This window comes from Miscanthus floridulus, chromosome 5 (genome assembly GCF_019320115.1).
Source record: "Miscanthus floridulus cultivar M001 chromosome 5, ASM1932011v1, whole genome shotgun sequence".
Classification (NCBI taxonomy): Eukaryota; Viridiplantae; Streptophyta; class Magnoliopsida; order Poales; family Poaceae; genus Miscanthus; species Miscanthus floridulus.
In genome coordinates, this window is record NC_089584.1 from 134,922,579 (window position 1) to 134,950,273 (window position 27,695).

Here is a 27,695-nt window from a genome sequence, read left to right on the forward strand (position 1 = left end):
TTTCCCCTTGTCGATCGATCGAAGCGGGACTCAAGGCCAGCAACTCCCTAAAGCCTTCTGCTTCTTTTAAGCACACTGCCACCGTAGTGCAGGCCGGCCGTTATTAGCTAGCTAGGTCCATGTCCTGATGTCCATCCATCACGACGCCCAATTTCAGCTCTCCAAAACCAACACTTATTACAAGTGCTGCTTCTCACTCCCATCAAAAAAACTTGGTCGAATTCTTGTATTGTACGGCCGGTCTTTGTCGGGTAAGGACTAAGGTGACACTGTTGCTGGGATCGCCAATCCAGATGGTACGAGTACGACGACTGTGCAGCTGCAACGGGACCCCCCACAAACGTGCACCAATTATCACATCAAGAGGTATCACCAATAATAACGATGTAGTTCGGCTGATGGTTTAGGATTTCTGCGGCTGATAAGTGAGCATCTCCAAGAGTTTGTCAAATTTTACTTGGCAAATCAAATCTTGTGATTTGCCAATTCTTAAAATTATATGCCAAGTAAAAAAACAATCCATCTCCAAGAGTTTGGCATTTTTGACTTGGTAAAATAAAAAAACCCGTTAACAAAACGAAGAGCCCCGCTAAGCGAACGAAGAGCCCCGCTAAGAAACGAAGAGCCCCGGATGCGAAGTCGTATCCCGCGCGCATATATGCGCGCTGGGGAGGCGTTTTTCCGAACTTGCCAAAGATGGGGAGGAGGGATGGGAAACTGTTGGAGGTTGTTTTTTCTCAATTTGCCAAAAAATAAAGGATGGGGAGGAGGGATGGGAAACTATTGGAGTTGCTCTAATGTTATTTTGTTGTGAGAGAAAAGTACTGTATTATGGCTGATAAGCAGGGCTGATAAGTTCAAGCGAACAGGACGAAGATCGACAGCACTAGCGCCTGGATGTCCGGATGCCTGCGTCTGTCCGGCCGCCCGCGGCTGCTCCGCCCCGTTCGCTCAGATTCGCGCGCGCGCCCACGCCAGCTCCGTTTCACGTGCTCGCATCCGAACCGCCGGCTTGAAAGTGCATCTAGCCTTTTAGTGGATTTTGGATGATTGAATGAAAACATGATTAAATGTCTAACCCGTTTGCTAAGTGTGGACAGGAAATATGTTATCTCACATATATTTAATGAAAGCCAAAATGATGTATTGTTGGAAACAATCTAGTTCAAACACAAGATGACAATGCAAATGTAATTCATGTATGGCTTATTCATTGTGGGATTTCGATAACTCATATGAAACAGGTATGTTAAAAAATAATTAATGAGACAAGAAGGATTGCATATGAAATGGTCTTAAACTTGCTATATGAAAGACAAGTATACAAATGAACTTAATGAATGATTCGACACCAAGTGTGATTAGATGTCTTGAGATGATGAAGATAGCAAGAAAAGGCTTCGAGGTACTAAGCAAGGGTGAAGGACAAGCGATGGCTTGGCGACCAAGGAACTTAGTTAGGGTGAAAAAAGAAGTACTTACATTTAGTCAAGGCACCAATCAAATCATGTTGGTCATATTGAAGTGAAGAATCAAATCCTAGATGACTTTATAAAGGGATGACTTGATATCTTTGAAGCCAACTCTCATATATTGAATAGAATCAAGTCAAATGCTCAAGATGGCAATGCTCAAGGATAAAATCAAAATCAACATGTTAACACCCTCACTTGATGAAGATTGAAGGCTATGGCATTTCTGTTCAAGGAAATTCAACTCAAACGCTTCAAACCCCATTTTCATTTGATCTTGAGTTAATAGGTATGCCGTACTATCAAGAGGGATGCATCATGTTGATAGATAATCATTTATAAGTGCTTAAGCCAACCCATGTGAGATCTGAGTGTTTGAGAGACAAAAGAGCTAACTTGTTTTCTGCTGGTCTGGCAATATTGCCTAGTCACAACAATTCCTTTGTTGTCTCGGCTTTGCTCGTCGGGAGTTTCGACGTCTCGCGCGTCACTGACAAAGTGACCGTTAGGGCTGTATGGCCTTGATACCGGACGTGTCCGGTATTGCCCAATGGTCACATAACGACTAGTTTTTCAAAGAAGCTATAAATACTCCTTAGCCTTCATCTTTGGAGGCTACTGATTTTGCTGACTCTCTCACACATTTTTGAGCCTTGAGAACACTCTCCAACCCTCTCTTAGTGAGTGATTGATTCAATCTTACAAAATTCATCTTGTGGGTTAAGAGAGATTCAAATTTGAGTGTAAGCCACCCTTGAGCACTTGTGAATATTGTTGATCTCGTGATTTGCATTTGTTACTCTTGGACTCTTCGGTCCTAGATGGCTAGGCGTCGCTGGAGAGCACCCAAGACATTGTGGTGTGCCTCAAAAAGTTTGTAACGGTTAGATTCTACCGCCGCAAGGGAAGAAATCAAACTAGTGGAAGGAGGAAAAAGAAGTTGGAAAAGACTTCGACTAGAGTGGCCTTCGTGGTCCTCTAGAGCTGACCTTTGCTGGGTCGCTCGTAGCCCCCTCAACGGAGAGTAGATCTCGATGGAGGCCAAACTTCGATAAAACACATCGTGTGTCTCGATCTCTCTTTTCATTGAGTATTTGTGATCCACTTGTGTTGCTTGAGCTTGTGAACAGGTTACTACTAAGTGCCAGCAGCTTGGTGTGAAAGGAGAAATTAAAAAGGATCAAGTTGAGAGCTGATCGGGAAGAACCTGTGTATACCAGACGCATCCGGTATTGATACCGGACACGTTCGGTATTTGTGGTCTATGTTGTTTTTATTCAATCTCATTTCTAACCTTTATGGTGCAAAGTTTTAGATCCTAGATACCTTACACATACCTTGTTTACTCTGTTAGCTGACTCGTGAGGGGTTTATTTCTCTGATTAGGAGTTTCCAATAATTTTTAGAAACACCTATTCACCCCCCTCTAGGCGGCATCCTCGATTCTTTCAATTGGTATCGGAGTCAGGACTCACTAAAAGCTTCACCGCCGTGAGAAAAGGATGTCGACGCCTAATGAGTCAGAGCCGGTGCTTCTCCAAAATGATGGTTCAAACTTTTAAGCTTGGTCAATTCATGTACTCAATGTTTTAGGGCTATTAGTCCTTTTGTTGAGCATATTATGGATGCAAGTATACCTCTTCCGGTAGTTGATTGGAGCAACTACAAAAATATTTCAAAAAAGAAAGAGATATGTGTGCAACTCAATGTTCAAGCAATTAATGTCATATTGAGTACATTGAGTGCAGAGGTTCTAGATGAGGTTATTTTCAATGAACAACCACTTCCGGAGAGTGCTCATCTCATTTGGACTAGACTTGTTGAGTTATACGAAAAATCCAAATACGATGATGCATATGAGCTCGAGTCTATGGAAAACATGTCCAATGAATCCTTATGCAGTGAAGAAGCCTCAAGGAATCAGCAAAGCATCAAGCTAGAGCAAAAAGTGCAAGTCGCAAATATCGTGTTGTCTAGGCGCAAATACCGGACATGATGGCCACGTGCGCGCAACAGTGGCGGCCTCGAACTAGGCCGGCAGCGACGCAGAGGGTACAACGGACAGGCACGGACGCGACGACGATGCGACGGCAGCGGCAGCGTCGCGGTGCGAGGCGGATCGGCAGCGCGGCAGCAGTGTGCGGACACGACAGTGAGGTGATAGCGCCGGCAGTGGCTTCGTCGTGGCGCGGGACGGCAACAGCTCTGCGCGACGGGCCAGCGGCAGCCGAGCCATAGCCAGGCCAGAGGTAGCCACGTCCGGCCGGGCGCGGTAGCGCGCGCACGCGCGACCAACGCGGCGACGCCGAGCGCCCGAGCGTGGTGACCGCGCCCACGCGGCCAACCAGCCCGAGACGAGTCGTGCACGAATTTTAAACCGTCCAAAACAACTAAACAGTTGCTTCAGGAGCCAAACCATCTTCACCATGCTTAAGATGGCATATGAGACTACCAAATCGAGCCATAACACTACACCACCCCTTAACCCAATCTCTCAAAATAATTTGCTAAACATAGTAATGTCTAGATGTTGACAGACTTGGAAATTTTCTAAGTTTTTGAGCTGAGCTTGATTTCAATTTGTAATTTCTAGGCTAGTAGAAATATTAGCTAGTAATATCATTTTTTGACAGTAAATATTTCACTGTCATCTACAAAGTTTGTACTTCAAGCTTTATTTAAGTATCACACACATGTTCTATAGCATTTTTGCTTAATAAAAATTAGTTTTAAACCCTACTCAATATACATGAACTAGTGAATCAACTTTCGTTTAACATTTTTATTAGTCATTTTAAGTTACAAGAAATTTATATACACATTCTATCACATGCATTAACACATAAACATGATGCTCATGACATGTTTTAGTAAATGATTTTGGGGTGTTACACCCCGTCTCTTCCACAGCAACACCGCGCGGCCTGTGCCTCCACCCCACACCGCCGGTGGCGGCCTACGCCTCCTCCACGCGTCGGTGGCCGCGGCTTGGCCCTGCCCGCCCTCATGGAAGCCAACGCCAGCAGTCTGCACTTGCAACTTGAAACACTCAATGCAACATACATTTGAAACATTTTGGGACATACGCTTGCAACATATGTGTGAAACATATGCAACATCCAGATAAAACAATTGCAACATAAAACTAAAACAACTGAAAATATTTGGAACATACTATTGCAACATATGAGTGAAAACAATATCCAGATAAAAAACGATTGCAACATGCGTCTTTAGCAGGGCTCCCCTGCCTCCGACTCTACGCTACATTAACCAGGGAAGCTGGAGTTGGATGAGCGACAAATCCTGGCTCCTCCTAGGCCCTTGTTGTTTTGGAGAAGATAGAGAAAAGAACTCCTTACTACAGTGGTCACTATAGTGCACTCGGAGGAGGAGCCAAAGCACTTTAGACCTGTGCCAAACAACCCCTTAGCTAATAACTATGGCACTGACTGCTCCAACCCAGCTAATGGATTGCTAATAGCACATAAAAGAGGAAGAGTATTATACTGAAAAATACCGGTGCATCCACAATCTTGATCTGAATAACACCAAGCTAATAATTAGCTAGCCAATTAATGCATAACTAATGTTAGTCATAAACCATTAACCAGCTAACTATTAACAGTAGCGAACCAAACAGGGCAAGTTGTTGAGCAGCAGCAGCCGTTGTTATTAGAGCCGGTACATAGTGCATGCTAGCTAGCAACCAATGAATACGCTTCCTATACGTATGTGCTAAGCACTTGGCTTCGTTCCGGTGAGTGTCGAACTCCAGCCAGCTGTGGTTAGGTGTAACGATTGGAAGATAGATAGGTGATGGTGCACTTGCACGATGATATAAGATATATATATATACATTGTGATGAGTCTGTGACGTGCAAGCCAAGATATTTCCCTAACGAGCGTGCATAACTATAACGATGTGCCGGCAGGTTATATGTGCAGCAAGTACAGTGGCAGTTTGCTAAAACAAATAAGTTCTTAGAATATATGGTTAGGACTAAGAGTACTGCATCATTGAGGACAGCGTGTTCCTAAAAAGATGTGGCTGGATGGATGTGAGTACGTGACTAGGAGAGCCAGCTGGTAGATGTAGAAGCTTGGCATATATGGCCAAAATGAAGCCTCCTAACAGGAAAGGAGACGCATGCACAATCATAGTTTTAGCCGAAAACGTATACTGAAAGATAAAAGCAGTGTTTACTAATAGAATAAGTGATTATGATATATAGTTAGGACTAGGAGTACAGAGTACTGCATCATTGAGAAGTACAGGGTGTTCTGAAAAGGAGTAGCTGGATGGATGTGAGTACATACGCGACTAGGATCGGAGAGCCAGCTGATAGAAGTACAAGCTTGGCATATGGCCAAAATAAAGCCTCCTAAACAGGAAAGGAGAAGCATGGACAACCATAGTTGTTTTAGCTGCAGACATATATTGAAAGGAAAAAAATAATCAATTTATATATTGAAAGTGCAATTTAATAAATACATATTATAAGGAAAAAGATGAATCTGTCTAGCTAGCAACCGGTTGTTTTAGCCCCTCCCAACAACCAGATTTTTTTCATGCACTTACACTGTCTTATAGTTATATTTACATCGCTTTATTACTATATTTACAATGATTTCTTCGGTGTAATTTATTGGATAGAGTGATATAATTTGGAAATAACAGAAATATATGCCATTTTTTCAAAAAAGAATTTAAATTATTTCTATGGATTTCAGACATCAGAAAAAATATATGTCAAATTCTTCATAAATTCTTCACAAATTTGAAAAGAAAAAAAAAATCTTCACAAAATCTTCGCCGTGGGCCTTTTGGGCCACGTGATCTCTAGTGAAGCAGCCTGGTCCTCCACGCGGGCGCTGAAGTCCCAGAAGCGCGTCCAATGCCCCGGCCGGCGCCGACTGCAGCACGGACTGCATCCGTCGTTGGAGCCTTGGCGGATCCGTGCAGCATCAGCATGTCAGCTGTCCGTCCAGCATCCAACGGCCAAGAATCCGCATGTTTTGAAGCTCCAAAACATGCGGTTGCCATTTAGCAAATCTGAAAAAGATAGTTTGGGAGAGGAACCTAAATACCTAAATGGCCGTTGCTCTGATAGGTTGGGTACCATGGTTCGAAGCCAATAATTCTTACCGTGTACTCTGGTTTTATAAAAGGAAATGTATTACAACGTAAAACTGTAGGACACGCTATGCAATTCCTCTGCAAACTACCTAGATTTTTTTTTCTAAAAAAAAGGATAATAATAAACAGTCTGGCATTCAAAGAAATAGATTACAGAGCTGCCTGGACTGCTGAACAGTCACATAATAAACTTTATTTTTAGTATACAAGCAATGTATTATTCACTGCCTAAGATGCAGATACACCAACTCACCATACCATAAAAAGTTCCACACTCGCATTACACACAGCTAGACAACCAGACGCCAGGGCATTACATTTTGTCCATTTACAGGGCTCCAAGCAACCATATCACTTCGCCAATTACCATTTACACATTCACAACTTGAAATACACACATGACACAACAGGTCAACAACTGATAGTAATATACACCAGCTCCTAAGACGGATGGAGTATGCGTTCAGAAGACCTCAAGTTTCATGAAGCCTAAGCTTCCTCTCATCAGAAAGGAGCTTTGCAAACCGTGTGAGCATAGCAGCATAGGTCAGATTACGGCTATCTTTCGGCATTGTCTCGACGTAGTTGATCTTATAATCATCCTTGCTTAGTGGCTTATGCAGAAGGTTTTCTCCAATCTTAACCAGACCTTGAAGCCTCTTCTCCGTTGAGAGGTCGGCTGGCACAGCCCCTATTGGTATGTTGCGGTCCTGCAAGAAATAAATGAACATAGACATAAGTATATAATGAGCATGTCCGTTGGTTGTTTCTGGGCTGATAAGTCTAGCTGGTGCTGGCGTGTTGTGAGAGGAAAACACTGTTGGCTGGCTAATAAACCTTGGCTGAAACCAACGAGCGAACATGCTGAGTATTTGATCGCCGGAGCAACAACTTGGATGGCACTGTGAAATTGATCTGTAACATACTGATGTCTAACCGCAAAACAACCTGAGCCAAATTCAGTTATGCTGCCCATATTTTTGGTCGCCCGCGTCCTACCCAGAGTTGCCTTCGTACTACTATGGTCATTGCCAAATTTTCATCGGCCTGAGTGCCTGACAAACTAATACGGAGCAGCAGTGAAGTCGTAGTTGGGCTGGACTTTGTAGTTTGGTGATTGGGCCGGCCCAGTAACAAAACCGAAACGTCTTCCGTCTACCACCATTGGCCGGAGGAGAGCCGCAGACCACAGCGTTGGCCGCCGCACCCACACGGCGCCGGCGAATAGCGATGCTCCGCCTCGGAGGCCACCTCCTTCCCGCTGTCCGCGCCGCCGCGCCTCTCCCCGCCGCATCTTCCCTCCCCCTCCACCGCTTCTTTCTCTTCAGCACCACTCCCGCCTCTCAGTTCGTCGTCGAGGACTACCTCACCACCAGCTGCGGCTTGACGCCTGAGAAGGCCCGCAGGGCCTCTAGGTACCTGCCCAGTCTCAAGTCGCCCGACAATCCTGACGCCGTCCGGGCCTTCCTCGCCGGAATCGGCGTCTCCAAAGCCGAGGTCGCCGCCGCAATCTCCAGGGACCCGAGGGTCCTCTGCTCCAAGGTGGACATAACCCTAACCCCCTGCATCGCCCAGCTCTGCGACGTCGGCCTTTCCCCACCGCAGATCTCCCGCCTCATTTCCATCGCCCCCACCATCTTAGTCTTCCCCAGATTGGTCCCCCGGCTCGCATTCTACCTCTCTTTGTTGGGCTCCTACGACAATTTACACACCACCCTCAGCAGGAGCATGTACCTGCTCACTCAAAATCTCGAGCGTGTTGTCAAACCCAATATGGTATTCCTGCGACAGTCTGGCCTAACTGATTCTGATATTGCCAAGCTCCTTTTGCGCGCCCCGCGCATATTGGCATTGGAGACAGGCCGTTTCAAGGAAATTGTGGCGTGTGCCGACATGCTTGGTGTGCCACGCAGTTCAGCAATGTTCAAGTATGCCATTGTGGCCGTCTACAACATAAGTCCTGGGAAGATAAATGCTAGGTCAGATTTCTTGAAGAAGGCTCTTGGATGCTCTGAGGCTGAGCTGGGCATTGCCATACACAGGTTGCCAGAAGTTCTGAATTTTTCAGATGGCAGGGTGAGTCGCGTGGTGGATTTCCTGAAGACGGAGGTTGGTCTGGATGCCAAGTACATAGTGCATAGGCCAGCAGTCCTCTGCTATAGCTTGCCAAGGCGTCTTATGCCCCGGCATTATGTGCTAAAAACTCTTAAGGCAAAGGGCTTGGTGGAGAAAGATGTTGACTTCTTTGCAGCTGTTACTCCAAAGGAGAAAGTATTTACCAAGAGGTTTCTTGATCCTTACAAGGATAGTTTTCCCGGGCTTGCAGATGCTTATGCTGCTGCTTGTGCAGGCTAGGTTCCTGTAATCCAACCATGACTGCCTGAAATGGAGACATCTTTTGACATGTTCAATCATTCTCATTTAAGTTTGGTTTTCTTGTGGATTGATTCGTCATGCTATGATTAAGATTGTACCTTGGTAGCATCACATGCATTTGGAAGGTTTGGTTATTTGCTGCTCTTCTTTCGCCTCTTTATATGGCTTACACATTTTTGCATGCTGCTTGTTTTTATACAGCCTGTTTGGTTGGCTGATTCGTATCGTTGCTGGTTCGTGAAGAAGTACTGCTGGCTGGTTTATGCGAGAGAAAAATACTGTTTCGGCTGGAAATTTACGATCGTTTACGACAAGCCACAGCCAAACGAACAGGCTGATAATTAGTGTTTCTTCCAATCTTGTTATAGGCATGCCTGGTCTCAATACTTTGTTCAAACAGAACCTTTTCACCATAGTTCCAAATTGTAGTTGTCCTCTTTTCATAGTTGCTTCTAACGAACTTACCCATTCGTCTCAGTAACAACAGAAGATATCTTATCATCTTGCACACTAAAATCATTTGAAATGCCTCAGGTGCATGCTATGAAATCCTTTTTCATGTTGCTGCTTGTCTAACTTTTTTTTAATGTGCAGTTGTATGAACTATGAAATACTTAAATCCTCACTTATTGACATGTTTAGTTTCAGTTCTGCAATGGCATAATTACTTGGCACTATCTGTATATTGTCTTTGAGAAGCTTATTGGTAGTTTGATCACTAAGCACCTACTCCCCTGTCCCAAAAAGAATGTAAATTTTATTTTTCGAGGAGTCAAAGAATCTCAGGTTTGACTAGTTCTTTTATGAAAAAAAATACCATCATACTCTGGTAGGACGCGGGTCTACAACTGTCGGGTCCCGTAGAACGGGGTACCCCGAGCGAACATCAAAGGGGTCACTTAAGTCCCATCAAAAAACAAAGCTAGAAGGTAAGCCGTGGGTCCCTCACCCGCCACGTCCGAGCCCACCAGGCTCTCCGCCTCACCTCGAGCCTCGCGCAGGAGGTCTCGGCGTCCTGACGCAATCTCCGCCTCGTGCGAGGCTCTTCACGGAAGGCCTCGGCAGGGAACGTAATCTCCGCCTCGCGCGAGGCTCTTCACGGAAGGCCTCGGCAGGGAACGCAATCTCCGCCTCGCGTGAGGCTCTTCACGGAAGGCCTCGGCAGGGAGTATAATCTCTGCCTCGCGCGAGGCCTCATCCTCCGTCTCGCGCGAGGCCTCATTTTTCGTATCGCGCGAGGCCAGCTTATCCATAGTCCGTCGCCCCCGCCTCGGCCGGTCTTCCCGACAGCACGTCATGTCCCATTAATACGTCAACCACTCCCGCAATCTCAGCCGAACGATGGCTCGACACCACAGAATGGCCGACGGGACATGAGGTCGCATCAGCCCCATACCGGCTGAGACAGGGCACGGCGGGGATTACCGGTCACTGTATCCTGACGCTGTGCCCACGATCAGCGCCCACACTGCACTGTGCCCCCCGATCCCCGCCTCGAAAACAACACGACATGGACGGCCTGGCCCGGTTCATCACCATCTCCAAGCTAGCACCCCGGATCAACCGCTCTCTCCGGGCCTTAGCACTATGCACCAGGGTCTCGGCTACCTCGGGATTCGTGTCTACCGAGACCCCCCACTGCGGTGCAGCCTCGGCACCGACCGAGCCTCGGCCTCACGCGCCGCCAATCCACAGCGATCCGCGCCCTGGCCGCCGCGCTTGCTCCGAGGCAGCCCAGGGGCTCCCATGACGCACAGGGTCGGACGTGACCAGCACGTCGCCCCAGTGCTCCAAGGATGGACCACTCCGACGACCACGCCGCCACAGGAACAGGCCACAGGGCTCGGACACGCGCCCCTGTTGGCACGACGTCGTATAGTCAGCACATGTACTGTCCTTGTCCTCCCTTCAACTATAAAAGGAGAGGACTTGGGCCACTTAGAGGGGGACTCATGGGGAAGAACACCTGGTAACACACACACATACACATCCTAGCCGCTTGAGAGCAGCGTCTCAAGCAGCCCGAACCACTCATCGCTGAGACCTGGGACTAGCTCCCTCTCTCACCTAGCTTGTAACCCCCTACTACAAGCACTTCGGTGCAAGGAATACAAGATCGATCTCTTAGACTAGACGTAGGGCACCGATTGTCTGAACCAGTATAAACCTTGTGTCTCTTTGCATCACCATCCGGGATTAGGGGCACGCAGTTCAAATTCACTAGTCGGTTGAGGACCCCCCGGTCCGAAACCCCGACAGTTGGTGCGCCAGGTAGGGGCGTCTGCGTGTTAGTTTTGTCATCCCAGCAAGTTTCGGATAGCAGACCCCGTACGACCGTTGCGTCTCGACACGATGGTTTGGTTTGGGAGCCTAGAGTTCATGTCTTTAGGGCATGAGTACGACATGGTACTTCTCACTCCTCGAGCCCCACCAACCGACGACGAAGTCACGCACCGGTAGCCCAGGTGCAGGTGGCGCCCGGGCGGCCGCTCTCGCCGTGCTCGCCAGGCACGACGCGAGCAAAATCACCCCGACGCTACGCGAATCCAGGGCGACACGCCGCTTCCCGCCGATATCCTACGACCAGCTGTTGGCGCAAGGTCCCTGGTCAGGAACCTGTCTGGCCTGAGCTTGGACAAGGGAAAAACACCGGTGGAACGCGGCAACGCCCAGTCATCAAGCTCCGCCCCACCACCCCCTGAGAACCCGACTCCGGCGGAGCAAAGCCTGGCGGCGGCACCATCCCCATACCCCTTTGGGTTGAGAAATGCTGCCGCCTCTTATGCTTATGCTTACACTGCTGCTCACGAGGATGCCATAGGACGCCGCCAGCGCTTCGCTCTCGACCTGGGCACCCACGCCGACTCCTCGGAGGAGGACGAGGCATGGCCCGGAGTGGATTTCTCCGGACTCCACGACCCTAGGGCTATGCGCCAGTTCTTGGCCGCAAGCGACTACTGCTTAGGCTACTCCGACTCCGATGACGAGGGCACCTACGACCCTACTCGCGAGTGTTTCCACGTCGGGCTCGGGATGCCGAGGGCGGGCGAGGAAGACGAGGGGGCGGGTAGCCGTTCCCCGCTTCGCCCGAGTACAGGCGCCACCACACCTCCGTGCATTGTCCTGTCGGTAGCACGGAATGAGAACCCCGCTCTTACGCGACCTCAACGTCCAGACCTAGAATAGCTTCGTGAGCTCTAGGCCAAGGTCGAACAAGACCGACTCCTTCTACAGCAGCTTCGAAACTCTCTCGATCAGGAGCAGCGAGGTCATGGCGATGGCGGAGGAGCCCGATGGAGGGCTCGCGATGTGCATCACCACATCCATGACGACGAAGGGAGTGAGCAACCCCCAGTTTTCAATCGCGCTAGCCAGAACATCGCGGCTGTGGCAATGCTGGTTTGTGCAATGCCCGAGCCTTCTACCATGGAGGGGCGGTGGGTCCGCGGTGAACTCCAGGATCTCCTAGAGACCGCCGCGGTACAGCAGGCCGAAAGTTCCGCCTCCCGACGGCACGGGGGCGCCTAGAACTTGCCCGTAGCCCCGCCTCGGCAGGATAGGGAAGCCTCGGTTCGTCCCGAGCCCGCTCGAGCACCGATAGCCCACAGGGCCCCCATGCTTCTTGACCGCCTCGGCAATCGACGCGAGGTGCAGGGAGACCATGAGGTGGTCAGCAGGCGACGACGCCACGACAATGAAGGGCCCGCTCGGGGTTACCACCCGCACCGAGGCGGCCGCTATGACAGCGAGGAGGACCGCAGTCCTTCTCCTGAACCGCCAGGTCCTCGGGTCTTCAGCAGGGCCATCCGCGCTGCTCTTTTCCCGGCCCAGTTTCGGCAACCCGCCAATCTCGCGAAGTATAGCGGCGAGACCAACCCCGAACTCTGGCTTGCCGATTACCACCTGGCCTGCCAGCTAGGTGGCGCGGATGATGACCTGCTCATCATCCGCAACCTCCCCTTACTCTTGTCAGACTCAGCACGAGCCTGGCTCGAGCACCTTCCTCCCTCACAAATCCACGACTGGCGCGACTTGGTTAGGATCTTCGTTGGGAACTTCTAAGGCATGTACGTGCGCCCTGGGAACTCCTGGGATCTTAAAAACTGTCGCCAGAAACTGGACGAGTCTCTCCAAGACTTCATCCGGCGCTTCTCCAAACAGTGCACCGAGTTGCCCAGCGTCGGCGACTCGAAGATCGTCCAGGCTTTCCTCTCCAGCACCACCTGCCGAGACTTGGTTCGAGAGTTAGGTCGGAACGTGCCGCGCTCAGCTACCGCGCTCCTCGACATCGCCACCAACTTCGCCTCGGGTGAGGAGGCTGTTGGAGCCATCTTCCCCAACAGCGACGCTAAGGGCAAGCAGAGGGATGAGGCCCCCGAGGCCTTGGCCTCCTGCCTCCCCAAGAGAAAGAAGAAGGGGCGCCTGGGGAAGCAGGAGGTCCTGGGGGCCGATTTGGTCGCGGCCGCAGAACGCAAGAATCCCCGAGGACACAAAGGCCCTAGGCCTTTTGATGACATGCTTAAGAAACCCTGCCCTTACCACCAAGGCCCGGTCAAGCACGCCCTCGAGGATTGCTCCATGCTACGGCGTTACTACACCAGGCTCGGGCTCCCCGACGACGACGCCAAGCAGAAGGGCACCGGCGACTGGGACGATGACAAGGATGATGGTTTCCCTGAGGTACGCAACGCCTTCATGATCTTCGGCGGACCCTCGGCGTGCCTTACGGCGCGGCAGCGCAAGAGGGAACGCCGTGAAGTCTTCTCGATCAAGGTGGCCACCCCCCGGAACCTCGACTGGTCTCGGGAGGTGATCACCTTTGATCGAGATGACCACCCTTACCATGTCCCAAATCCCAGGCAGTACCCACTGGTCGTCGACCCGATCATCGATAACACCCGACTCTCCAAGGTGTTGATGGACGGAGGCAGCGGCCTCAATATCCTCTACGTCAATACCCTGGAGCTCTTGGAGATCGACCGGTCGAGGCTCCGAGGCGACGTCGCACCCTTCCACGGCATCGTGCCAGGGAAGCGCACGCGACCCCTCGGGCGCATCGACCTTCCCGTCTGCTTTGGCACCCCGTCCAACTACCGCAAGGAAGTCCTTACCTTCGAGGTAGTCAGGTTCGGGGGAGCCTACCACGCCATCCTGGGGTGGCCGTGCTACGCCAAGTTCATGGCAGTCCCCAACTATATCTACCTCAAGCTCAAGATGTCAGGCCCCAGCGGTATCATCACGATTGAGTCCACGTACGAACATGCATACAACTGCAACGTTGAGTGCATCGAGTACGCCGAGGCTCTTGCGGAGGCCGAGACCCTCATCGCCCACCTCGACCAACTCAGTGGCGAGGCACCTGACTCCAAGCATCGCGCGGGGGCGTTCGAGCCCGCGGAGGCCATCAAACTCGTCCCGGTCGACCCCGCCTGCCCCGACGACCGAGCGCTGAGGATCAGCGCCACCCTCGACATCAAATAGGAAGCCGTGCTCGTCGACTTTCTCCGTGCAAATGCCGACATATTCGCATGGAGTCCCTCGAACATGCTGGGCATACCGAGGGAGGTCACCGAGCACGCCCTAGACATCCAGGCTGGATCTAGACCGGCGAGGCAACGCCTGCGCCGCTTCGACGAGGAAAAGCGTAGGGCCATCGGTGAGGAGATACAGAAACTCTTGGCGGCCGGATTCATCAAAGAAGTGTCCCACCCAGAGTGGTTGGCTAACCCCGTGTTAGTCAAGAAGAAAAATGGGAAATGGAGGATGTGCGTAGACTACATCGGTTTGAACAAAGCCTGCCCAAAAGTCCCCTTTCCATTACTCCGAATCGATCAAATCGTTGATTCCACTGCAGGGTGCGAGACCCTATCTTTCCTTGATGCGTATTCTGGTTACCATCAAATCAAGATGAAAGAGTCAGACCAGCTCACGACTTCTTTCATCACACCATTCGGCATGTACTGCTATGTGACTATGCCTTTCAGCCTCAGAAACGTAGGTGCCACATACCAGCGGTGCATGACCCAGGTCTTTGGCAACAACATTGGGCGGACCGTCGAGGCCTACGTAGACGACATCGTGGTCAAGACCAGAAAAGCCGAGGATCTCATCGACGACTTGAGGATAACCTTCAAATGCCTTAGAGAGAAGGGCATCAAGCTCAATCCCGAGAAGTGTGTGTTCGGGGTCCCCCAAGGCATGCTCTTGGGGTTCATAGTCTCGGAACGTGGCATTGAAGCCAACCCAAAGAAGGTCTCGGCCATAACCAGCATGGGACCAATCAGAGACCTCAAGGGAGTACAGAGGGTCATGGGATGCCTTGCGGCCCTGAGCCGCTTCATCTCGCGCCTTGGCGAAAAAGGTTTGCCTCTGTACCGACTCTTGAGAAAATCCGAGCGTTTTTCTTGGACTCCCGAGGCCGAAGAAGCCCTGACAGACTCAAAGCACTGCTCACGAATCCTCCCGTCCTGGTACCCCCGACTAGGGACGATGCCCTCTTACTCTATGTCACCGCAACGACCCAAGTGGTCAGCGCTGCCGTGGTAGTGGAGAGGCAGGAAGACGGGCATGCTCTACCCACCCAACGTCCTATTTATTTCATCAGCGAGGTGCTCTCCGAGACCAAAGCACGCTACCCCCACATCCAGAAGCTGGTCTACGTCGTGGTCCTGGCCCGGCGCAAATTGTGTCACTACTTCAAGTCTCACCCAGTGACTGTGGTATCATCTTTCCCCCTGGGAGAGATAGTTCATAACCGGGAGACCTCGGGCAGGATAGCCAAGTGGGTCGTCGAACTTATGGGGGAAACCTTGACTTTTGCGCCTTGAAAAGCGATCAAGTCTCAGGTCTTGGCTGATTTCGTGGCTGAGTGGACAGACACCCAACTACCACCTGCTCAAATTCAGACGGAGTGCTGGACCCTGTACTTCGACGGATCCCTGATGAAGACCGGGGTAGGCGCGGGTCTTCTCTTCATCTCGCCCCTCGGAGTACACATGCGCTACATAGTGCGGCTCCACTTCGCCGCCTCCAACAACGTGGCCGAGTACGAGGCCCTCATCAATGGCTTGCAAGTCGCCATCGAACTTGGGGCACGGCGCCTCGACGTCCGAGGTGACTCGCAGCTCATCGTGGATCAAGTGATGAAGGAGTCAAATTGCCTCGACCCCAAAATGGAGGCTTACTGCAAATTGGTACGTCGCCTAGAAGACAAGTTCGACGACCTCGAACTAAACCACGTCGCGCAGAAGTACAACGAGGCCGCCGACGAGTTAGCAAAGATGGCCTCGGCACGGGCCCCGATCCCCCCGAATGTCTTCGCTAGAGACCTCCACAAACCTTCCATTGACTACACCTCGACGATAGAGGAGGGCCCACCTGTGGGACCCATGGCAAAGCTTGACGCCCCCTCTGCTGCTGAGACCCCCTCGACCGAGCCCGAGGTCATGGAAGTCAACACCGAGCCTCCGCAGACTGATCAGGACATGGATTGGTGAATCCCGTTCCTTCATTGGCTTGATCGGGGGGAGCTTCCTGGCGATAGGACCGAAGAACGACGGCTTGCGCGCCGAGCCAAGACCTACGTCCTCTACAATGACGAATTGTACAGGCAAAGTCCCTCAGGTGTCCTCCAATGATGTATCACTGCCGAGATGGGCCGAGCCCTGCTTTGGGACTTGCACGCAGGCGCTTGCGGGCACCATGCGGCGCCTCGGACGCTCGTGGGGAACGCTTTCCGCCAAGGGTTCTACTAGCCGACGGCGGTCGCCGACGCTACCAAGCTAGTACGCTCCTGCGAAGGATGCCAATACTATGCTCGGCAGACACATCTCCTGGCCCTGGCCCTGCAAACCATCCCCATCACGTGGCCGTTCGCCGTGTGGGGGCTCGACATGGTCGGGCCTCTACAAAAGGCCCTCGGGGGCTACACCCATCTACTGGTATCAATCGACAAGTTCTCCAAATGGATCGAGGCTCGTCCGATCAATCGAATCAAATCCGAGCAGGCAGTGCTGTTCTTCACTGACATTATCCACAGATTTGGGGTCCCCAACACCATCATCACCGACAACGGGACACAGTTCGCCGACAAAAAGTTCCTGACGTTTTGCGATGACCACCACATCCGTGTGGCCTGGTCGGTCATAGGACACCCAAGGACCAACGGCCAAGTAGAGCGTGCCAACGGCATGATCCTACAAGGCCTCAAGCCAAGGATTCACAACTGGTTGAAAAAGTTTGGCAAGAAATGGCTCGCCGAACTCCCATCGGTCATCTGGAGCCTGAGGAACACTCCAAGCCGAGCCACGGGGTTCATGCCTTTCTTCCTGGTCTATGGGGCCGAGGCCATCCTCCCCACTGACTTGGAATATGGTTCCCCGAGGCTACAAGCCTATAACGAACAAAGTAACCGCACCACCCGAGAGGACGCCCTCGATCAACAGGAGGAAGCCCGAGACGTCGCGCTACTACACTCGGCCAAATACCAGCAGAGCCTACGGCGCTATTAGGCCCGACGCGTCCGAAGGTGAAGCTTGAAGGTAGGCGACCTGGTATTGAGGCTAGCACAGAGCAACAAGGGCCGCCACAAGCTGACCCCACCATGGGAAGGGCCGTACATCATCGCCCAAGTACTGAAGCCCGGGACCTACAAGTTGGCCAACGAGAAGGGCGAAATCCTCACCAACGCTTGGAACATAGAACAGCTACGTCGCTTTTATCCATAAATTTCCAAAGCATTGTATATGTTGTTTCTTGGAATACAATTAAAAAGCGTTCTTTAGTTGGTCTAATTTTTCGAGAAACCCCCCGAGCCCATCGTGGGTCTCGGTAATACAATAACACGGCAAGGGAGGCTCGGCTCTACCTCGGTAGAACCAAGCCTCCCTCGGGGGCTAGATGGGGGACTCCCCCTAGGTCCCACGCACCATTCTTCAGTTGTTTTTCATAAAAATTCCTACGCCAAGACTCTAGCATGCTCTGACGAATCGGTTGTAAAAACCCCTCGGACCAAGGTCTGTTTCCTAAGCAAGAGGCCGGTAGAGTCGCGAGACGGCCTACGCCTCTGGGCTATGGCACTCCCTCACTACCTCTCGCCTAAGGGACGGCTTAGGCCCCAAGGGGGTGTTTTGCAAATGAAATCTGATCAGGAGCAACAGAGGGCAGAGGCTCGGAAACATGAGAAAAACAACTAAGAAACACAAATACTTCAAAAATAAAGGCCTCGACGGCCACAAGCGTTACGATACAAAAATAACTCCTACTCTATTTTTACATAGCCCCCGGGGCCCAGATCAAGGCTCAGGGCCTTCAGCACCGGCAGATGGTAGGGGAGGAACCACCTCCTCTTCGAAGAGCGTCACCAACGCCATGCCAGGGCCTTCCGCCGCCTCCATCAGCTTCGTGACCGCCGTGTCGGCCTCCTCGTCATCATCAGGTAGGACATACCCATCACTGATGGCCGGGAGGTCGACGCCAACATAGTGAGAGGAGATGACGGCCAACGCCCACTTGACACCCGTGTGCAGCGCTCCTCGGAGCCGCTCGTGCATCTGGCTGCTCAGCGCAATCAAACGGCTCCCAAGGGAGCTGCCTGACTGAACACCTTCGACCTCCAAGGCCTCGCAGGCGGAAAGGGCGGCACGTTTCAGCGCCGCGTGCTCCCCGATCTTGGTCTCGAGCACCGTCTGCACCACGCTGGAAGCCTCGGCTGCCCGAGTAACCTCCGCCTCTGACTCTGCACCATAGAATACGGAATGAGGTCGAGCGAGGGAAAAAACAACCTAAGTTAGGGGCGGAAGCCCACAGAACTCACCCTTGGCCTTCTGCTCCCAGCGTCGGGTCTCGACCTGACAGGCCTCGGCTTTCTCCTTCCAGCGCAGGGCCTCGGCCCGAGAAGCCTCGGCCTCCTCCTTCAAGCGCTGGGCCTCGACCCAAGAAGCCTCGGCTGCCCTAGAAGCTTCACTCCCCAGCTCTGCGTCACACAAGGGAGTTAGGGAGCGAACATAAGGAAAAGAAAACAAAATGAGGGGCCAAAAACTCACCCTCAACCATCCCCCTCCAAACCACAGCCTCGGTTTGCGAGGCCTCAGCTGCAGCAAGGGCCTCATCCAAGGCACCTTTCGTTAGCTGGTGCGCCCTCTGTTCCGCCCCCAGCTACCCCACGAGAGCCGCGGCTGAGGCCGTAGCTTCAATGGCTCGGCCCCTAAAGGCATCCCGATCGCTGACCGCGTGGGTGAGCTCCTCCTCCAACTCCTTGACCCGCGCCGCCAGAGGGGCGAGCTACGTCTGGGCCGTGGCCGCCTCGACCTTCGCCTCAGCACAACGAAGGCGGAGGTCCTCGACCTCCGTGCTCCATGCCGACAGGAGCTCGTTGGCATCGGCAAGAAGGCCCTTCTACCGCTGAAGCTGGTCCCAGACGCCCCTCTCCCACCAGAGAAAGACCGACTTCCCAAGGGACCGGGTCTCGAGCTCCTGGGGAAGTAGAACAGGGGTCATTGATTGCAACAAAACCAGAAAAGGACAACATCGCGCGAGAAAGGAAAACACGAACCTGGGCGACTCCGGGCAGTTCGTCGGCCACCACGGACAGGGCCGTCCGTAGCGACCGCTCCACCAGCTGGTGGTATTGCTCAAAGGTGCCCCAGCGCCCGCCCTCGGCTGCGTCCTCAAGGGCGAACAGAGGCTCCCCCTCAGGGTCATCCCGGCTCCGCCACAGTACCCGCGGGTGATCCCACCCGCGAGGCTCAGGTCGCGCCCGCATGAGGGCCAAGCTTCCCTCGTCCAAGATCAGCGCCGGCTGTTCCACGGCACTGGCCTCCTCAGCGTCGACCACCTCCCGCGCCCAGGAAGTATCGTCAGAGGAGATCGGATAGACCTCCGCCTCCCGGGCGCTCTCTCGCAACAATGGCGGCCCCTGAACCAAGGGCGCCACCGAGGCCTCCGTCGCCTTCATCTCCGCCTCCTGGACAGACGGCCTCGCCGCCATCATGATGGCCTTGGTGATCTCAGGGGCTCCGACCTCCGTAATTATGGCCTCGATGGTCTCGGGGGCTCCGACCTCTGCCATCATGGCCTCGGTGGACGTAGAAACACCGACCGTGGCCACTGCGGTCTCAGCGGTCTTGGGCGCCCTAGCCTCCGTCGCCTCAGCCTCGGAGCACCCGGGGGCCTCGGCAACCAAGGGCACGCTGGCCCCATCCGACTCGTGAGCCTCGCCCTCGCGGGGCGGAAGCACTCCTTCCCTCGTCTGTGTAGGGGTCGCCTCGGCAGCCCCTCCTTGGGCGGCCGGCTCTTTCGGGTCGGCCCTCGCCGATGCCGCGCCGCGTTGGATAGCGGCTTGTGCCTCCGCCACCCAGTGGGCGGAGGAGCTGGGGCTCGCCTTGAGCGCCTTAAGGGGCGCCAAGGGAAGCTCATCCGCAGGCCGCTTCCGACTAAGGAAAAATAACCTACAGGGTCAGCGCGAGACCAAAAGGCAAACGGAAGGCACTATGACCCTGCCAAAAATATACCTACCTTGAACGGGGTGGCAACCGCTTCGCCACGGCAAACCTCATCCGTAAAGGCGGAGGCGGCGGCAGAGGCATCGCCTCCGTGTCCATCGGCACTGGCCGGTCCTCAAAGGACCCCGGCGCCCCGTCGGTCCTCTGCGGGGGTGGTAGCATCGCCTCCGCCGTCGCTTGTTCCACCATCGCCATCGAGCCCACCGGGCTGACGGCGCGTTTGCCCAACGCCCGCGCCTCGGGCGTGTCGACCTCAGCCCCGGAGCGGGCAACCGCCGACCCTGGGTCCGCTTCTCCTCCTCCTCCCGGGAGTGCCGGGCTGCTTGCCAATGCCCCGGGCACCACCTCCACTACGTCAGGAAGGTGGTCCAGGGGACCTCGCCCCACCTCGCCCCCGTCATCCTCGTTCGAGGCCTCTGTCGATAGCGACGACGATGGGGATTCCTCCAACGGGAGACCATCCTTCTGTTGTTGACGGCGGCGCTTATCCAGCTCTTCATGCGCGAGGATTTGCTTCGTGCGCTTCGCCACCTTGGTGTCTTTTCGCTTCTTCCGCGCGTCGGCGTGCGCCCGGTTGATCACCCGCCGCCTCGCGTCCTCGGGAATGGGCGGCGAAGAAGAGCGCACGTCCCTCATCCCCTGTAGGAACGACGGACGCACATAAGAGAACAAGGGGTAAGGGGAGACTGAGGAGGCTCGAAGGCTACAGCGGCATACGACTTACCAGCGAGAGGAACCCCCGCGACGGCCGCATCATGATAGGGGTCAAGTTGCCGCCCCTCAGCTTCGCCTCTACCATCTCCCCCACCCGACGAAGAATTTCCTCGTCGGAAAGGGCGGAGGAGGACATCCGGATGCCCTCAATGGGCTCACCCGGCTTCATCTCGAACAGCCACCGCCGCCGAGCCATCAGCGGCAGCACCCTCCGGCGGTGGAAGGCGGCCACGACCACAGCCACGGTGAGACCGTGGCCCCATAGCCTCGCCAGCCCCTCTAGAAGTGGTTGTAGCTTGGGCTAGTCGTCCTTCGGGACGCCGTACTTCCATCTCTCCGGGAAACTCCCCACAATCCGCCCAGTGTAGGGGGGAAGTCCTTCGTCGTCGTTGCGAAGGTAGAACCAACTCGTGTACCACCGCTGATTGGATGACGCGAGTTGGGCCAGGATGTAGAGGTGCAGGCGGTCCTGGCGCACTTGGAGAGTGCAGCCGCCGGCCCTCGTCGCCTTCCTCGTACCTGACGTGCCCGTCGGCTTGGTAGTGTGCCCCGCCCGGAATAGGTGGAGCCACAACTCCCAATGGGGAGCAATCCCCAAATACCCCTCGCAGACGGCAACAAAGATAGCCGCCTGAGCGATGGAGTTGGGTTTGAAGTTGTGGAGCTCCACACCGTAGTAGTGCGGGAGCGCCCGCATAAACCGATCCGCCGGGACGCCGAGGCTGTGCTCGTGAAAGGAGACGAAGCTCACGACGTAGCCGTCGCGAGGCCTCGGCCCTGGCTCGCTGTACGAAGCAATCCACTCTGGCTTGGTGGGGTCTGTCACTGGGCGAAGGAGTCCATCGTCGACAAGCGACTAAAGAATCTCCTCGGTGACGTCCGACGGATCCTAGGGGTCTGCCTCGACAACAACGATGTCGCCGGCCATGAGTGCGATGGAGGAATCAGATGCGGCGGTGAGTTTTTCTCTGTCTCCCACGCTCTCGCTTTCTCCCTAGGCTCGCTCTTCTCCCCTCTTCTTCTCGGCACCCGCTGCTCTAGCGATGGCTCGACGAAGGCAGTGCTAATGCAGGCAAGGTAAGACGAGGAGGGGCGAGACTCTTTGGGTATTTATGCAGGGAGGAGGCGAAATGAATAGGCGACAAAATCGGGGAAGTTTCCCCCCCCCGATCCGGCGCAGTTAACCACGAGCCGATTTCGCCGGCCCACGCGCCCACGTCTTCCTCATTAAATGCGAGAACAGTTACATCCCATCCACCACGTCACACCCGGCCACTACGGCAGCAGGCGTCGTTTCGCCTCCCCAGAAAACCGCCTCAAAAGGCGCGCCACCCGTTGCCGAGCCAACGGGGAAGATATTCCCCCCGGCCTATTCCTTTCATATGAAGGAACCAGGCTCTGAGCCTATTACGGTCCAGGGGTTCGAAGGCTGGGCCCCAAGGGGTTTCGACAGCCGCCCTAGGATAACAGAGTCAGGGACGACCGCGGGCGAGCCTATATGGGGTCGAGACCCAAGCAAGCGAAACGCTTGGGACGCCCAAAGTCGTGTCCGAGACCGGTAGGAAGGTCTCTGAATGGGATCCCACCGTAGGGAGGCACCGAGCCACCGAGGCCTAGCGAACAGCCTCGGCACCCACTGGAGACATCCTCTGGTACTCTTGGAGTGTGTCTCTGGACCGCTAGCCATCCCCTAGCGAACGGGGTACGGGCCTCCACTCGGACTACCCGATAACAGCTCACCGAAAGTGCCACCGCTCGTGCCCATCGAGGGTAGCGAGGCACATTCCACCCCTCCTTCCGAGCAAAAAGGAAGCGCGAGGGTCGCACAAAAAGTCAGGGGAACCCCCGACGGCCTTCTCGTTTTATGCAGAGGCTAGGGGGCTCTTCCTGCAACCTTGCCGAGACCCAGCGACCCCGGCTCGCACACGAAGGGGCTCGGCAAAACAAACCCTCCTTCCGAGCGAAAAGGAAGCGTGAGGGTCGTACAAAAAGATAGGGGAGCTCCTGACGGCCCTCTCGCCCTATGCAGAGGCTAGGGGGCTCTTCCTGCAGATACACCGAGACCCCACGACCCGGGCTCGCGCCCAAAGGGGCCTCGGCAAACAAACCCTCACGCACGAGGGGTGTATAAAAAGCCAGGGGAACTCCTGACGGCCCTCTCGCTCCACGCAGAGGCTAGGGGCTCTTCCTGCAACCTTGCCGAGACCTGCGGCTCCAGCTCGCACCAGAATGGCCTCGGCAAATAAACCCTCCGTCCGAACGAAAAGGATATGTGAGGGTCGGATGAAAAAGCCAGGGGACCCCTGACCACCCTCCTACTCCTGGCGGAGGCTTGGGGGCTCCTCCTGCACCCAAGACAAAGACAAATGGTCTAAGTCCATGCTAGAAGTTTCGTTACAAATGCGATAAAGGGCACCGAGCCCGTTACGGTCCAGGGGTTCAAAGGCTGGGCCTCCAGAGGTTTCGACAGCCGCCCCAGGGCAATAGAGTCAGGGATGACCTTGGGGCGAGCCTATGAATGGCCGAGGCCCGAGCGAACAATCGCTCGGGGCGTCCTAAGTCGTGTCCGAGATCGGCAGGGAAGTCTCCGAATGGGATCCCACCGTAGGGAGGCACCGAGCCACCGAGGCCCAGCGAACGGCCTCGGCACCCACTAGAGAAACCCTCTGGTACTCTTGGAGTGTGTCTCTGGACCGCTAGCCGTTCCCTAGCAAACGGGGTATGGGCCTCCACTCGGACTCACCCGATAACAGCTCACCGGAAGTGCCCACGCTCGTGCCCATCGAGGGTAGCCTGGCACATTCCACCCCACCTTCTGAGCGAAAAGGAAGTGTGAGGGCCGTACCCAAAGTCAGGGGGACCCCTGACGGACCTCTCGCTCTGTGCGGAGGCTAGAGGACTTTTCCTGCAGCCTTGCCGAGACCCCCGCAACCCGAACTTGCGCTTATGGGCTCGGCAAATGCGATAAAAACTCCTCGCTCAAACGCGAAAACGAAAAAAGCCCCTAGAGGAGTAACTCCACTCCTCCAGGGCCTCGGGGGCTACACCCGGTGGGTGCGCTCACGCGCACCCACCGGAACCTCAAGAAACAAAACCCAGTTCCTACGGGAGCGGGTATAAACCAAGCCTCGGCAAACCCTCAGGGAGAGTGCACGCACTCCCCCGGAGGCTCGGGAGCTACTGTCGGGTACCGTAGAACGGGGTACCCCGAGCGAACATCAAAGGGGTCACTTAAGTCCCATCAAAAAACAAAGCTAGAAGGTAAGCCGTGGGCCCCTCACCTGCCACGTCCGAGCCCACCAGGCTCTCCGCCTCGCCTCGAGCCTCGCGCAGGAGGTCTCGGCGTCCTAACGCAATCTCCGCCTCACGCGAGGCTCTTCACGGAAGGCCTCGGCAGGGAACGCAATCTTCGCCTCGCGCGAGGCTCTTCACGGAAGGCCTCGGTAGGGAGTATAATCTCCGCCTCGCGTGAGGCCTCATCCTCCGTCTCGCGCGAGGCCTCATTTTCCGTATCGCGCGAGGCCAGCTTATCCATAGTCCGTCGCCCCCGCCTCGGCCGGTCTTCCCGACAGCACGTCATGTCCCATTAATACGTCAACCACTCCCGCAATCTCAGCCGAACGATGGCTCGACACCACAGAATGGCCGACGGGACATGAGGTCGCATCAGCCCCATACCGGCTGAGACAGGGCACGACGGGGATTACCGGTCACTGTATCCTAACGCTGTGCCCACGATCAGCGCCCACACTGCACTGTGCTCCACGATCCCCGCCTCAAAAACAACACGACATGGACGGCCTGGCCCGGTTCATCACCGTCTCCAAGCTAGCACCCCGGATCAACCGCTCTCTCCGGGCCTCAGCACTATGCACCAGGGTCTCGGCTACCTCGGGATTCATGTCTACCGAGACCCCCACTGCGGTGCAGCCTCGGCACCGACCGAGCCTCGGCCTCACGCGCCGCCAATCCACAGCGATCCGCGCCCTGGCCGCCGTGCTTGCTCCGAGGCAGCCTAGGGGCTCCCATGACGCACAGGGTCGGACGTGACCAGCACGTCGCCCCAGTGCTCCAAGGACGGACCACTCCGACGACCACGCCGCCACAGGAACAGGCCACAGGGCTCGGACACGCCGCCCCTGTTGGCACGACACCGTATAGTCAGCACATGTACTGTCCTTGTCCTCCCTTCAACTATAAAAGGAGAGAACTTGAGCCACTTAGAGGGGGACTCACAGGGAAGAACACCTGGTAACACACACACACACATACACATCCCAGCCGTCTGAGAGCAGCGTCTCAAGCAGCCCGAACCACTCCTCGCTGAGACCTGGGACTAGCTCCCTCTCTCACCTAGCTTGTAACCCCCTACTACAAGCACTTCGGTGCAAGGAATACAAGATCGATCTCTCAGACTGGACGTAGGGCACCGATTGCCTGAATCAGTATAAACCTTGTGTCTCTTTGCATCACCATCCGGGATTAGGGGCACGCACTTCAACTTCACTAGTCGGTTGAGGACCCCCCGGTCCGAAACCCCGACAACAACATACCTGAATATGCAACAGTTGGTCTGAGCACCCAATTGCTTTGAAAAGGTCTGCAACATAATTATCAGTCATGTCTGAGCTAGCATGTAAGAACATTTGCAAAAAAAGGCATGGTATTCTCCCGGCCAAACCATCCAAAAATGCCCCACTTGGCAACACGACACGCATCAAACTTGATGTCTTCCTCTGGAAGACCTGTGCCTAATGATACTACCAGATATCTATGATAGTTCAAGGGCTTGGTCTCAGGGAATTCCTTGCTCTTCTGCCTGATCTGTTCTGTTATCTCACCCATTGCCACCAGAGTCTGTCAAATTAGAGGACAAGGTGGTCAGTTAGCATTTACATTGTTTTATGACCATTTTGGGCAAACAAAGTTTGATGCTTAAAGGCTACAAAAAAATCATAACAAAATATACACATAATTTCATGCTAATCAAAACGTACAATTAAATTAAAGAAATAGAGCACACAGGATTTCGGCAGGAAAACCCAACCACAAACTATAACCAAAGAAGTATAGATCACCGGATTGTTTGCGGCGAGCCCCCCATCAATAACGTTGAAGCTACGTGATGAACCAGTGTGATAATCCACAGTTTCAAAATAGTGTGCAGGGAGAACTGTTGGTGCTGCAGATGTGCCAATACACACATCAGCAAGACGAGCATTCATCAAGGTATTAGATTTCGCCTGCACCGCAACCAAAAAGTTTAGTTCACCCTAAAGAAATCAATGGAAGCTATCCCATGCACCAAGTTTAGAAATAGAACCTTGAATGTGCTGAATATTGTTGGCTTAACACACTTATAACATCAAACGTAGGAATAACAACATTTGTCATTGTTTCTTTCACTCTCGTATTGCCCAGCAAATCATTGGTCATTTTGTGCAGGTACTTTCCATCATATTTTGGCCCAATTATCATCTTAATTATTTGTAGGATCTTGAGGAACCAGCCAAAAAATTCCAGTTCTGGTTGCAACACCAGAACGAGTAAGGTGAAGTATTTTCATATATAATTTTATAGATATAGTACTGAGATTCACTTGTACATAAACAATTTATTAAAAAAATGAGCAGTATAAGATGGAAAATCGTACAAATATTTATTATAAGTGCCATGATTAACAGTAGCCTCTTAACCATACAAACCTGCATGGAAAGATGCGAGGACCATGTTTGAGGTAGAATGGCAGAATATCCTTGGCCTCATAGCATGGTTGCTTAGCATTACTCAGTGATGGAGCTGCTAGCATAGCAGTAATAATACCACCTGTGCTTGTGCCAGCGATGACATCAAAGTAGTTAGCTATGCGTGCGTTGCTCCCATCAAGCTCCTAAAAAGGTAAGAGAACACCAACGAATAAATGGCCCTCAAACTTGCATGTGTGCATAGAGAAGATGTCAGTTACCTAAGCAGATAAAATTTCAACTTCCGGTGTCCGGTGATCAAAACTATGTTATGTCGATAATAGTGACGATGTGAGAAAAACTGCTAAGCTATATACACAGTAAACATGTAGAATTTACCTGAAGTTTAGACTCAAGGAATGCAAGGAAGGTAGCAGGGATGATACCCTTAACCCCACCACCATCGATACTCAAGACAGTGATCAGGTTTCCCTTGCTCGGTGGTGGGCATGCATAATTATTTTCCATTGCAATGGCAAAGAAGTATGATCTGTGACCGTCTTCTCAGCTTTTGTTAAGGTCAAGTACTCATGAATTCTGACCTTTGAAAGGCTATTTATAGGCGTGGAGGCAAAAGACAACTCATACTGAAAAAGCAAAAAAGTTTTGATTTGGCAAGCTTATCCGAGATGGTTTCGGCACTGTTTCTCTGGAAGTATCTTTATGCACTTGTCCAATAAGATATGTAATTTACACTGTAGGGATTGCCCATATGTTCGACACCTTCAAGACCCTGTTCTTTTTGTTC

General features: G+C 53.4%; 1 pseudogene; it reads right to left on the reverse strand.

Annotated features, from left to right (window-relative positions):
- Positions 1 to 7,085: 7,085 nt before the first annotated feature.
- LOC136455411 (patatin-like protein 3) lies at positions 7,086 to 27,415 on the reverse strand (annotated as a pseudogene).
- Between the last annotated feature and the right edge of the window lie 280 nt (positions 27,416 to 27,695).